Source organism: Prunus avium, chromosome 6, assembly GCF_965620075.1.
Source record: "Prunus avium chromosome 6, drPruAviu1.hap1.1, whole genome shotgun sequence".
NCBI classification, from domain to species: Eukaryota; Viridiplantae; Streptophyta; class Magnoliopsida; order Rosales; family Rosaceae; genus Prunus; species Prunus avium.
The window spans coordinates 32,045,655-32,060,870 of record NC_142289.1 but is presented as its reverse complement, the minus strand read 5'-3'; the positions used below and the strand labels follow the sequence as shown (position 1 = coordinate 32,060,870).

The following is a 15,216-nucleotide window of genomic DNA, read 5'->3' as shown; positions in this document are numbered from 1 at the left end:
GTCAAGGAAAGTTAGGGAACCGACAAAAACCATGAAACTCCAGATGTGACCAACATGTTGAAAGAGTTAGACGCAGTAACTGTTGCTGTGTTTGAATCCTTGTTGTCCTTCATAGCTGGTTCAAAATCAAAGTCAAGCAGTTGGTCGTTAGTTTCCAAGCTAGTGCAGCCCAAAAGAGTATCCTGTGAGGGTGAGGAAACTGTAGATATGAATGAACTTGAAAAGGTGGATGCTGCATTGAATGCCCTTATTACTCACGAGCCTAAGAAATCTGATTACGTAACTGCAATGCTTTTCAACTTGAGGGTGAATAACTTGAACCATTTTTTACTCAAGCATCGTAGCTTTTCAACTTGAGGGTGTAAAAATTCAGTCTCAAGAATTTCGTGCAATTTAATTGACATTATAGTTGGCAAGATTCCAATTCTCTCAACAGCCAGGAGATGATTAAACACAAATAAATCAAAGATAATCAATACTCACATGGTAGTTTGCAGATTTGAATCTCCACATAGTTGCTTTTCTTTGTGGTAACAGCCCATATAATGAGCCTCTTTGCTTATTAGCCTCGATTATTTTCTTGAGAAAGATAGAGACGTGGCAAATGCAGATCTTGCCTCCTCTGTGAACACCCACAATTTGATAAATAAATCAATTAGCAATATAATTAATTGTTGTGTCTGCATTTACATGTGAGCTATGCAATGGTCCTGCAATATCATAATATAGCATATATAAATGCATTTCATGAAGAAAAGCACAGGAAAATTCAAATGCATGCATGTAACAAGGTTGTGAGTCTCTGGCACAGACAATATGTGACCACATGATTTTAATTGATTTCTTAATGTAAAATATTGTGTTTGGTGATCAAATTCCATGGAATGCTGGATAGAAGAGTTATTGCATTAGTGTTATATACATTCTGTGGTTTGTTGTGTAGTTTATCAGATACAACTACTGTTGTGAATAAGAACCAACTCACTCCCCTTTAGACCTTGTTGTTGATGGACTTTGGACAAGACTCAAAGATGGATGAATCTTACACACACACACACAGAAAATAATCAAGCACAAAAGACACAAGTGTTTATAGAGGTTCAGCAATTTGCCTACATCCTCTTTGGTGATCCCCTTGAGAAATTTCACTAGTGAAGATAGGTTACAACTTTGGTTTACAAATGGAAACCCCCTTAGAACACTACCCACACAATCTGTTTCTCTCTCACCCTTGCTCAACACCTTGATACACTTGAGAACTCTCTCCTCTTCTTGACTCACTAGTCCCCAGCTACTTTTCTTCCAACTCTCTCTTACTCTCTCTCACTCTCTTACAATTTCAGACTTGCTCACTCTTTCCTTTAATACATGAGCCTCTAGACTTGAGAGAAGACCCTTGCTTTGTCTCCTACGTTCTGCCCTTGAATACCTGACATAGACCACAGGTTAGGCCAGCCACAAGCTATGTATTGATGGTTACTTGTGTAGCCACCCTATATAGAACCATAGGGTGGTTACACCTTGAAAACAAGTCTTCCAATGTCCTTCAATGCTACCTCCAACCTCCCAACTGATTGCCAACGTTCTTCTGACTTAGAAGTGACCCCTAGAGTCCTTGCAAGTAGGTAGGAGGCGATAGCCCTTGAAAATGGAGTCCAAAACTCGAGGAATCAGAAACAGCACGTGCTGGGCGACCGGTCGCTGGTAGCTTGCGACCGGTCGCAAGAAGGTTTCGCTCCAGGCCTCGACTCTGCCTGAAAGCGACCGGTCGCAAATAGCCAGCGACCGGTCGCCAGTCGACTCCGCTCCAGACTTCTACTCTGCCTGAAAACGACCGGTCGCAAATAGCCAGTGACCGGTCGCTTGTCCAAGACTTAGTATCTTTTATGCGAGCCAATTTTCCAACAATCTCCACCTTGGCGAGCCTAAAGCTTCTTGTGGACATTATTGCCTTCCAGGACATCTGTAATGTCTTTGAGAGTCGTCCCGATAACTCTCAAGAACTCCACCTCAATCTTTAGCATGTAACAAGATTTAGCAAGTTCAAACAATGCTTGAACTTTGCTGTTGTGACTGGCTTCGTTAGACAATCTGAAGCGTTCTCATTTGTATGAACCTTCCTTACCTTGATGTCTCCATCGTTCACCCAATCTCTTATCCGGTGGTACCGAACATCAATGTGTTTTGATCTTCCGTGGAATGCTTGATTCTTCACTAAGTGTATAGCACTTTGACTATCACTTTGTATCACCACCAAGTCTTGGGTAATCCCAAATTCCTTTGCCAATCTCTTCAGCCACACCGCTTCCTTTGAAGCTTCCGTTAACGCCATGTACTCCGCTTCTGTAGTAGACAAGGCACTAACCGATTGTAACACCGCTCTCCAACTAATCGGTCCTCCACCACAAATGAAGACATATCCTGTGGTGGATCTCCTCTTGTCTAAATCTCCTGCATAATCGGAATCCACATAACCCGACACACATGCTTTTCTTTGTTGTCTTTCAAACAATATCCCAATCCTCTTGGTGCCCTTCAAGTACCTGAGAATCCACTTCGCTGCTGTCCAATGTTGTTTGCCCGGATTCGCCATGTATCTTGACACAACACTTACGGCTTGGGCTAAGTCGGGCCGTGTGCACACCATTGCATACATGAGACACCCTACCAAGCTTGCATATGGAACTTTGCTCATTTCTTCCTTCTCCTCATCCGTAGAAGGACAATCCTGCGCACTTAATTTAAAATGCTCCGCCAAAGGAGTAGACACCGGCTTGCAATCCATCATATTGAACTTTTCTAGTACTTTGGAAATGTACTTACTTTGTGACAGCCATAACTTGCCTCCATTTCTGTCTCTCCTTATCTCCATACCTAGGATCTTTTGTGCAGAACCAAGATCCTTCATGTCAAACTCCCTTCCAAGCAATGTCTTCAATTCCTGGATTTTTGACATGTCTTTACATGCAATTAGCATGTCATCAACATAAAGAAGCAAAAGGATGAAATTACCATCCTTGAATGCATGAGTGTATACGCAGCAATCTGATTCACATCTTCTATACCCAATCTTCATCATGAAAGAATCGAAGCACTTGTTCCACTGTCTTGGAGATTGCTTCAGCCCATACAAAGACTTCTTCAATCTACAAACCAGATTTTCTTTGCTTGCTTCAATGAACCCTTGAGGTTGGCTCATGTAGATGTCTTCCTCCAAGTCACCATGGAGAAAAGCAGTCTTCACATCCATTTGTTCCACCTCCATGTTCTCTTGAGCTACTAAGGAGAGTAGTAGCCGTATAGAAGTATGTTTCACCACCGGAGAGAAAATTTCATCATAATCAACTCCCTCCTTTTGCAAGTATCCTTTAGCCACCAATCGAGCTTTGAATATGGTGGCTCCCTTCCCATGCATATCTTCTTTCTTCCTAAACACCCATTTGCAGCCAATAACCTTTCGACCTTTGGGTTTAGGAACTAACTCCCAAACTGAGTTTTGGTGTAGAGATTCCATCTCTTGCATCATAGCTTCCATCCAACTTTCCCGTTCCTTGTTCTCAACAGCCTCTTGGAACGTGGTTGGTTCTTCTTCACTAGCATTCAAAGCATAGTGAACTGCATCCTTGTCCCATCCAAACCTTTGAGGTGGTTTGATGGTTCTCTTGGGCCTGGACCGAGCTATAGATGATGGCTCCACCTGTTCTTGAGCCTCTTCTTCCTCTTGAGTTTGTTGTTGTTGTTGCCCAGCATCTTCCTCCTCAATGTCGGACTCCACCTCCTCCTGAACGTCTTCAGTTGGCTGTTCTTGTGAAGTATCCCTAAACACCTTCTTGAGTGGAACTTCAATGGTTGTTTCCCTCTCAACAACATCCTCCTTTGCCTCTGAATTCTTGACTTTGTTCATAGGCATGGTCTTCTCATCAAACACAACATCCCTGCTTAGTATCTTCTTGTGGTTCACCGGATCCCATAGCTTGAAACCCTTCACACCGCTCTCAAATCCGATGAAAATGCATTCAAGAGACTTTGGCTTCAACTTGGATCTTTCATCACTAGGAATAAGTGCATATGCACTGCATCCAAACACCTTAAGATTAGTATAATCAATTGACTTATTAGACCATACCTCCTCTGCACATTTGAACTCAAGATTTCTTGAAGGCGATCGATTAACCAAATAGGCAGCGTGGTTAACCGACTCCGCCCAAAATGATTCGGGCAATCCTGCATGAATCCTCATACATCTCTCACGCTCCATGAGAGTTCTATTCATCCTTTCCGCAGCTCCATTTTGTTGGGGCGTTTTCTTCACGGTGAAGTGCCTCTTGATGCCTTCATTTCTACAAAACTCAAGGAACTTGCTGTCTTTATATTCACCACCATTGTCACTCCTTAGAATCTTGATTTTTCTTCCGGTTAGGTTTTCCACTTCCGCCTTCCACTCTTTGAATTTGGTGAAGACCTCAGATTTCTCCTTCATGAAGTAGACCCAAACCTTCCTGGAAAAGTCATCCAAGAATGTCACAAAGTAACGAGCTCCACCTTTTGATTTAACCGGTGATGGCCCCCATACATCCGTGTGAATATAATCTAGCACACCTGTGCTTCCCTCCTCTTTGTTTCGTTGCTTGAAAGCTACCTTTGATTGCTTTCCCATGGTACATGATTTGCAGAACTCAAGCTTGCAACTTTGAACACCTTTCAACAACTTTCTGTTGTGTAGTTCCAGCATGCCCCTCTTACTCATGTGCCCTAGCCTCAAATGCCAAAGCTGAGTTTCATCCTCCGAGTCCTTGCTTGTGGATACGGCTGCTCCACCTGTAATTGTTGTACCACACAATCTATATAGACAATTAGGTTGAACCTCCCCTTTCATAACCACAAGTGAACCTTTTGAGATTATGAGTTTCCCTCCATTAGCTCTAAATGAATAACCATTCTTATCAAGAGTTCCAAGGGAAATGAGATTCTTACGCAATTTTGGAATGTATCTTACCATTCCAAGCGTCCTAACAGCCCCATCATGCATCTTCACCTTGATTGAACCTATGCCTTTGACTCCACAAATTGAGCCATCCCCCATCATAACTTCACCACCTTCTTCTTTCTCATATGTATCAAACCACTCCTTGTTTGAGCACATATGATATGAGCATCCGGAATCCAAAATCCAATCGGAAGAGGAACACCTTGAAGAATTAGCAAATGCATTAGTTTTAACATTGCTATTAACACATAAAAGCTCACCATCACTTTCTGTGACTTCCTCAGCTGTGTTTGCTGCATTCTTTCCTTTGTTCTTCTTCTCCTTCCATATGGGGCAATTCCTTTTCCAATGCTCCTTTGACCCACATTCGAAACAACCTTCTTTTGCCTTGGATTTGGACCTTCCTCTGTTGCCTTTCTTGCCCTCACGCTTCTTTGAACGGCCTCTCTCTCCGGTCTTTGCAACTAGACCTTCGCCTAGAGAGTTTTCTCCCGAACGTTGAGCCATCCTATGGTGTGTCATGATGTCTTGCACCACAGGCTCAAAATCCAGAGTAACCTTCCCGAACATAAGAGTGGTTCGGAAGTGCTTATAGGACGGAGGTAAGGATGTCAACAACATAAGAGCCTTATCCTCCGTACTATAATTAACTTCCATTCTCTGCAAGTCAGCAACACATCTATTGAAACTACTTAAATGTTCCATTAGATTACCTCCCTCCTCCATTTTCAGATTTAGGAGTTCTTCCTTGAGGAAGAGTTTGTTGGACAACGACTTCCCTGCAAACATCTCTTCGAGCTTCTCCCATGTTTGCTTCGCTGTATCCTTCATCACGTTGATGAGCACCTCATCGGAGAGGTAGTTTTCGATGGCTCCTCTAGCTAACTCGTCAAGAACACTCCATTCATCATCTGTCATGCTAGTTGGCTTCTTTTCCTTGCCAACTAACACAACATGGAGATTTTGTTGTGTAAGAGCTGACTTCATCCTTCGTTGCCAAAGTGTGAAGTTCTCCTTCCCTGTGAAAGGCTTTAACTCCACCTTCATGCTTGTTGCTTGTGGTTGCTTCAGCTGCTGTGAGCTGCCACCACTCTCAACTTCCTTGTCACTTGCCATCTTCAACACACTAGCACTCCAAAAGAAGAACTAGCACAGCTGCCAACACAGCTCTGATACCACTTGTTGTGAATAAGAACCAACTCACTCCCCTTTAGACCTTGTTGTTGATGGACTTTGGACAAGACTCAAAGATGGATGAATCTTACACACACACACACAGAAAATAATCAAGCACAAAAGACACAAGTGTTTATAGAGGTTCAGCAATTTGCCTACATCCTCTTTGGTGATCCCCTTGAGAAATTTCACTAGTGAAGATAGGTTACAACTTTGGTTTACAAATGGAAACCCCCTTAGAACACTACCCACACAATCTGTTTCTCTCTCACCCTTGCTCAACACCTTGATACACTTGAGAACTCTCTCCTCTTCTTGACTCACTAGTTCCCAGCTACTTTTCTTCCAACTCTCTCTTACTCTCTCTCACTCTCTTACAATTTCAGACTTGCTCACTCTTTCCTTTAATACATGAGCCTCTAGACTTGAGAGAAGACCCTTGCTTTGTCTCCTACGTTCTGCCCTTGAATACCTGACATAGACCACAGGTTAGGCCAGCCACAAGCTATGTATTGATGGTTACTTGTGTAGCCACCCTATATAGAACCATAGGGTGGTTACACCTTGAAAACAAGTCTTCCAATGTCCTTCAATGCTACCTCCAACCTCCCAACTGATTGCCAACGTTCTTCTGACTTAGAAGTGACCCCTAGAGTCCTTGCAAGTAGGTAGGAGGCGATAGCCCTTGAAAATGGAGTCCAAAACTCGAGGAATCAGAAACAGCACGTGCTGGGCGACCGGTCGCTGGTAGCTTGCGACCGGTTGCAAGAAGGTTTCGCTCCAGGCCTCGACTCTGCCTGAAAGCGACCGGTCGCAAATAGCCAGCGACCGGTCGCCAGTCGACTCCGCTCCAGACTTCGACTCTGCCTGAAAACGACCGGTCGCAAATAGCCAGCGACCGGTCGCTTGTCCAAGACTTAGTATCTTTTATGCGAGCCCATTTTCCAACAACTACCTCTTTGAAGATGCTCATCTTATATTAGATTTAAAACAGGGTTGGGTGATCGGCTAGTGATACAACTGCCTCCTAGAATCGGCGCGTGACTATACTATTTTTTTAATAATAAAAAAACCAGGTATAGCCGCTCGGCTGTACGATTTTTTAAAAAGAATTAGGGGAGAACACGTAAAGCCGCGCGGCGGTACTATTTAAAAAAACCAAATACAGGTAAAAAAATCGATTATAGCCATGTGGCTGTACATACATTCATAGTTAGTAAAATACGGAACGGTAAAAAATACTAATAAAATACGTACGTGTTTCATTCGGCAAAATTTTTGTAAATTACAACTCAAATGTCCGGCCCCTATATTTTTGTTAATATATATTATTTTTATTCAATAATATGTGAAATTATGTGTACAATACATGAATTTTGTGTGTCTTATTGAAATTTTTGTACAAAAAATACGTGTATTAAATATGACAAATACGTATGTACCTGTATAATACAAGTATTGTATGTTTGCTTTTTTAAAAACGTGAACTTTACTGAGTTTTTAAGACATGTGCAGAACACGAATGTATGAATGAAAATTACGTACGTATGTGTATAATACATTATTAAAGATGAAAGTGCTAAATTGTTAATTACTTTCATTTGTAATTATGTTTTAATTATTATTTCTTTAGGGAATAAATAAATATTTTAGTTAACTTCATAAATTATATTACTTAATAAATGGCAATTATTTTTTTAAATTTTTAATTTAATAAAAAATTTAAATACTAATTATTCACTAAGTAAATAATAATTAAGACATAACTACTAAATAAAGTAATTCAAAAAGAGAAATAGGACTGTGCTATTTAAAGGGGATAGCCGCTCGGCTATACTCTGAAAATAGTCTATTTAATGATTATAGCCGGGCGGACATACTCTGAAAATATTCTATTTAAAGAGTATAGCCGTGCAGCTATACGTTTAAAATTCTATTTACAGCGTATTCCATTAGATCATCTTCTTTGCGTTTACCACCGCAATCTCATGGACTAGATCCAGCCAAATCTTCTTCGTTTAGTTTACCACATGGTGCCGCCTAAAGCTCTCGGAGATGAAGGATCCGCCCAGGCGCTCAGACCCGCCTAGGCCGATACCGCAAGCTCGTCGACCAGATCCAGCCAAATCTTCTTCGCTTAGTTTACCACATGGTGCCGCCTAAAGCTGTCGGAAATGAAGGATCCGCCCAGGCGCCCAGGCTCCCAGACCCGCCCAGGCCGCGCCTAGGCCCCCCCTAGGCGGCCGCCTAGTCCCATTTTTCGAACACTAGCAGCATATGCATGTGTATGATATTAAAAAACCAGTTGGTAGGAAATGGAAGGTGATGAATGATTCTGACATAGACAATGTACCACCTGAATATAAAGTATGCTTCCGTTTGTGGCTGTAAGGTAAATAGAGCCAGGCTGGTTGAAGATGACCTGAAAACCACTACCCTCAGTGTGTGTTGACCAATAGACATAATTAGAAGTATCCAATGGGAAATTTGTTGTATAAAGCGAGAGTGCTCCATCAGATTGTAGTGCAAACTGGAACCTCCCTCGTGAGTAGTTTGACGCCGTGTTGGAGTGTGTTGTTTAGTTTTAGAGTCTGTGTTGGTAGGATTGTATCAGTTGGTTGATCAAAACTCTCCCACAAATTGTTTGAATTTCTGTGTGAAGCATGGCTGCATAGGCAACTCCAGTACCACCAAAGTCAGCAATCCTTTTTTGTTTGTCTGTTGCAGTATCATTGAGCATTAACTGGCCATGTGCAGTGAGTTCAACTGTGGATCCTTGTTGCACTAGATTGTTGCCATTGGCTGACCAGACTTCTTTTCAGGTATTTTGTTAAACCAGATGGCTAGTATGAAGCCATCATCACTACCAATCTTTTGGAAACCAAAAGCGAATTCCCCAGATGGTGAGCACCAGACAAAGTTATTGTTGTCCCTTGCAGTGAGGGATGAGCCCAAAGATATGTTGTTGTATGTTTGAGCAATGATTGAAAATGGCAGTATCTGTAGGAGTAAAAAGAAAAAAGGACATGGTAGTTCAAAAGCCATGGTACATAATTAAGGAGTTAACGGTGAAACTGCTGATGAGCATCATTTTCTATATCTTTATATAATGCCATCATCTGTGGAGTCACCTACAGTACCTTAAGATCATCGACAATCCATGCAATATGTTTTAACTGAATGTGTTATGCTCTGGTTTGCTGCCCACATAAGTTTGCTAAAATGACAAACAAACGCAGTCCTCCCTTGATATACACCAAAAATTCAAATGTTCTATGATATGATTTCTCTTGTTGTTTGTATGTGCAAATTGAATCTTTGTAAGGCGTACTAAGAATCTGTTATTTCGTTCAAATACATGGTGTATGTACAGATATGGAGATTTGTCTTTTTGGATCATTCCACACATATTTTTCATTGTTTTCAAAGCTTTCTGTCTCTGCCCTTATTAGCCTCTTTCATGTGCAATGAACTTTGTCGCTATTGGTTCTCTAAAATATCAAATGATTTAGGGATAAGTGGAAACAAAACTCCCCAGATAGTGAGGGTAAGAAAGGGTTAGCATTCACAGCAATGAGGGATGAGCCTAGAGATATATTCTTGTAAGTTAGATGAGTTTCCTATGAAGCCATTATGAACATCTTTTGCATTGTGTTTGCCAAAATTTTCAAATGATTTCTTTGGCATCTTAGCGGCAATTTCTTTTTTTTTTTGGGAAAATTGATGCTTTGTTCGGCATATATTGACATACTCTTTTATTAAATAATGATTTCCCACAACTATTATACATATATGAATAATATATAGATAGTGCTTCCTGTTTAGTTTGACTAACTTTGTTAGAACATATAAACCAGATAGCATGGAGTTTGGCTTTATACACACTTTGATCATTTTACAAGTCTTTTCCAGTCTTTTATATTGCGAAAGTCTAAGAATAGTCATGTCCCGTAAGGCTAGGCGGACGCCTTTGAAGACTTTCATGGTGTGTATAAGGAAATTGTGAAAAAAAAATTATTCGTACTATAAAAGAATAATAAATAAATAAAAGCCATTCAACCATATAATAATCAACCAAAAAATTATGGCTATACTGCTAGAATATTCTAGTGTACAACTTCACTGGAATTACCAGGTGTCACGAAAAAAGGCCATCACTTACATTGAAGATATAATGAGGATGGATTTGGTGGGATTGAGACTTCAATAGTTCCTTCAAGCATCTGTGTAACATTCTTCATGGCATGTCTTAGTGAACTATCCTCTTGAATGCACCAAAACGCTATCATCAAATACATTTCCATCTTCTTCATGTCATCCTTTGCCTCATCATCATCATTCTCCAGTAACCGTTACAGTTTATTTTGCTTATAGCGGTCATATGCCCAATCTGCTAGTATCATTTGATCTTCATCCTCTATCTTTGCTTCATAATGCTTCCTGCAGCAAATAATCTCTAATAGCAAAATTCCATAGCTATAAACATCCACCTTCACTGTGACAGGAGAGCTTTTGAACCATTCCGGGGCCACATACCCTTTTGTTCCCCTGAATCTAGTAGTGGTTTGCATCTGGTCGATTTTCAAAAGCTTGGCTACGCCAAAGTCAGCAATTCTTGCAGTGAAAGAGTCATCTAGAAGAATATTTTGAGGCTTAATGTCACAATGTATGATTTGGCTGCTGCACTCCTCATGTAAATACAAGAGCCCTCGTGCAGTGCCCAAGGCAATTTCCTTTCTTTGGTTCCAGCTTGGCCTTGACTCTCCAATGAGCAAGCTTTCTAGAGAACCATTGCTCATGAACTCGTATACAAGAATTTAGTGCTACCCTCATAGCAGAACCCTAGTAGTTGGACTAGATTTCGGTGACTTGTTCTGCCAATCGAACTCACTTCAGCTCTGAATTTCAAATCATTTTCTCCAACCATAGTGTCCAATCTTTTGACAGCAACACATTTCCCTTCTTTGGATGCTAAAACTCCTTGGAAAATTGTTGCGAAAGCGCCACGTCCTAGTTCTTCCATGAATCCGTTAGTAGCTACTTTCAGCTCCATGTAAGTGAAACATTTCAGATTAATGCCTTGAGTGATAATGCGTAAAACAAGCAAATAGGTTATGAATAGTAAGAGGAAGTTCAGAAAAGCCGAACTACCTAGGAGCACCGGTCCAACGGCGATGAAAACTGAATTACCATCCTTTCTTGTATTTGTATAATTGTCTTTCCTTGTTTTGATTAAAGCTTTTGCACCAACAGTAGGGTCGGCCCTCCCATTTATGAGAGGAATTCCTTTCTTCCAACAGCTATCTTCTTTGAAGATGACAACGGCATAGAAACAGTCATCCAGGCAATTCTGCCTGCACCAATCCTCACTTACTTGAGTGAAATTCTCATAATAAGAAGGAGGCCAATCACTGTTTGGCACTTCTTGAAAATGAAAAAGATATGCTCCTTGCAAGGCTTCATCACAACTTTGTGAAATGAAGTTTTGTTTGCATCCTTTCAGCACATCACTTGGATCAACAAAGCTGTATCCGGGTGGGCACTCACAAACTGGTCCTTCTTGATCATTTCTACATAAGCTATTTAGTCCGCATGCACCAAGCCTGTGTACCCGGCAATTGACCTGCAGATATTTGAGGGTATGAAGGACAAAGAGGACCAAGTCATCTGCCCCCTTCCCTCACTATTCGAGCCAGTGCTTTTAGGGTAGACATAGTGCCTGAAAACTCCATTGTATTCGAGTAGAGTTGCTCTCTGGTAGAAATCTTGGATTGGAACTGTATTGCTTGATATCATATTAAGTATGCTTCCATTTGTGGCTGTAAGGTAAATAGAGCCAGACTGGTTGAAGATGACCTGAAAGCCACTGCCTGTAGTTTGGGTGGCCCAATAAAGATAATTGGCATAATCCAATGGCAAATTTGTAGTGTAAAGGAAGAAATTTCCATCATATTGTAGTTTAAACTGGAATCTTCCTATTGAGTAATTTCGTACTGCATAACGAGCGAAGAGTATGTTGTTTAGATTTAGAGTCTGTGTCAGTAGGATTCTATCAGTTGGTTGATCAAAACTCTCCCACAAATTTCTTGAGTCTTGATTGGCCAGCACAAAATTTCCCGTGTCAAGTATGGCTGCGTAGGCAACTCCAGCACCAGCAGAATCAGCAATCCATACCTGTTCGCCTATTGCAATATCTTTGAGCATAAAATTGCCGTCTGCAGTGAGTTCAACTTTCGATCATCTCCGCACTAGATCATGGCCATTGGCTGACCAGACAATAGTTCTTTCAGGTATTTTGTAAAACCAGATGGCAAGTAAGAATTCATGATTAACGATTTCTTGGAAACCGAAAGCAAAGTCCCCAGAACAGTGAGGCCTATGTTAGCGTTTTCAATCTTTAGCTGGGTTTCAATGGAGTATATTTGCAGAGAGAAGAATGAAGAGAAAATGGAAGAATGCAATCTATCAAAATGCTCTGCTTACTCTCCAAGTCGAAGAGCAATGTGTGTATATTCTTCTTTTTAGCAAACACGCACTAAGGCATGTATAACAAAACCGTTAGCCTTAGCTGGTTGCACACAAGCAATATTACATCTCAGCCTTACACTTGTCATTTTCTAAGACAAAGTGAATACACAATTAAATACAAGGTTTATTAATCCTAAACTCAGATTAGCTCAATGCTTATACACTAACACTCCCTTTTAAGCTTTGAGCTGATATAACTCCAAGTTTATCTCTGAGATAGTTGAACCTTTCCTTTGGTAAAGCTTTGGTAAAAATGTCTGCCACTTGATCTTTGGTAGGACAATAGACCAAATCAACAATACCTTGCTGCAAAGCATCTTTGATGAAGTGATACCTTCTGTAAATGTGTTTTGTCCGTTGATGAAACACTGGATTTTTAGTGATTGAGATTGCAGATGTATTGTCACATTGTAGAGGAGTTGCTTCTATTTGCAGTTCACCAAAATCCTCCAAAACAAATCTGAGCCATATAGACTGAGTTGTAGACTCTGATGCACTGATGTATTCGGCTTCTGCTGTTGAAAGTGCAACACAATTTTGCTTGACAGATGCCCATGAGAACACGCCACTTCCAAATGAGAATGCATAGCCGGATGTACTTTTGCAATCATCAATAGAGCCTCCCCAATCACTATCACAATATCCAATTAAAACTGCCTTATTGCCCTTTTCATACTTCAAACCATAGTCTAATGTCCCTTTGATGCATCTTAGCACCCTCTTAGCTATTCCATAGTGCTTATTTGTAGGACAGTGCATATATCTAGCTAACAAATTGGCAACATACATCACATATGGCCTTGTAGCAATCATATATAGCAAACTTCCCACAATTCTTCTATATTGATCTTCACTAGCTGCACCACTCCCATCATCTTTTCTTAGTTTTTCAGTAGCAACAAGAGGAATATAGATAGATTTGCAATCTTTCAATCCAAATTTATCCAACAAGGAAGAGGCATACTTCCTTTGATGAATGAAAATGCTAGATTCTGTTTGAATCACTCCCATTCCCAGAAAATGATGAAGAAGTCCCAAGTCTGTCATCTCATACTTCTCCTTCATATCTTCTTTGAATTCATCCAACATTTCTTGATTGTTTCCAGTATACACAATCTCTCCAGACAAGGCTCTAGGTGCCTGTTTTAATCCATAGAGAGCCTTGTGCAGTTTATAGACTTTATCTTCCTTTCCATTAATCACAAACCCTTCAAGTTGATCAACATACACTTCTTCCTGCAATTTTCCATTTAAGAATGCAAATTTAACATCCAATTGATATAGCTTCTAGCTTCTTTGTGCAATAAGAGCAATCAATGTTCTGATTGTGTCTAATCTAGCAACTGGAGCAAAAGTCTCATTGTAGTCGATTCCTGGTTTCGGTACATACCCTTTAGCAACCAGCCTTGCCTTATTCTTTTGTACTGAGCCATCCAAATTCAACTTGGTTTTGAACACCCAATTGACACCAATAACCCGCTTATCACTTGGTCTGTCTACAAGCTCCCAAGTTCCATTTTTTTCAATCATGGACAATTCTTCTTCCATAGCTTTTATCCAAGCTTTATCTTCAGCAACTTCTTCATATTTTTCAAGTTCCACAATGCAGAGATTGCATTGTGCCAAAATATCACTTCTATTCCTCCATTTTACTGGTGTATGATCATAGGGTTGTGTGATCTGTGCAGACTCATGTGTGACATTCTCTTGTTCTTCAGCATGTGAAGAAGTGCAGGAGCTAGAAGAACTTCTTTCAACTCCAATCAACTCATGTGAAGACACTCCAATCACCTTTTCAGGTTGGTTTTGAGTATAAGTTACAGCAACAGAATTTTCTAAAGTTTCTTTCCAATTCCATGACTTAGTTTCATCAAAGACCACATTCCTTGATAAAATTAGCTTCTTAGTACATGGATCAAATACCTTGTATCCCTTCTCACATGTTGCATATCCAACAAACACACCTATGACACTCTTTGCATCAAGTTTTTGTCTCATTTCAGTTGGTATATGCAAATAGCAAAGTGAACCAAACACTCTTAAATGACCAATACCTGGTTTTCTGCCACTATAAGCCTCGAATGTGGTTATGTTTTCAAGAGCTTTTGTAGGTGATCTATTCAGAATATACACAGTTGTTTGTACAGCTTCTGCCCACAACATGTATGGCATGCCTTTATCATGAAGCATTGCCTTGGCCATCTCTACAACTGTCCTATTCTTTCTCTCCACTACCCCATTCTGCTGTGGAATATAAGCAATGGATAACTGTCTTTGTAGGCCTTCAGATTCCAGGAACTTGTTGAATTCAATTGAGAGAAACTCTCCCCCTCTGTCACTTCTTAGACATTTCACCTTATATCCACACTGAAGTTCAACCATGGCCTTAAATTTTCTAAAGCAGTTTAGAGCTTCAGATTTGTATCTCAAGAAATACACCCATGACATCCTAGTACAGTCATTAATAAGCAACATGAAATATTTGTTCCCAACAATTGATTCATTTTGCATGGGACCACACAAAT

General features: G+C 40.5%; 1 pseudogene; it reads right to left on the bottom strand.

The window, feature by feature from the left end:
• Nucleotides 1-10,317: 10,317 nt before the first annotated feature.
• On the bottom strand, nucleotides 10,318-15,073 carry LOC110770805 (G-type lectin S-receptor-like serine/threonine-protein kinase LECRK3; annotated as a pseudogene).
• Nucleotides 15,074-15,216: the final 143 nt, after the last annotated feature.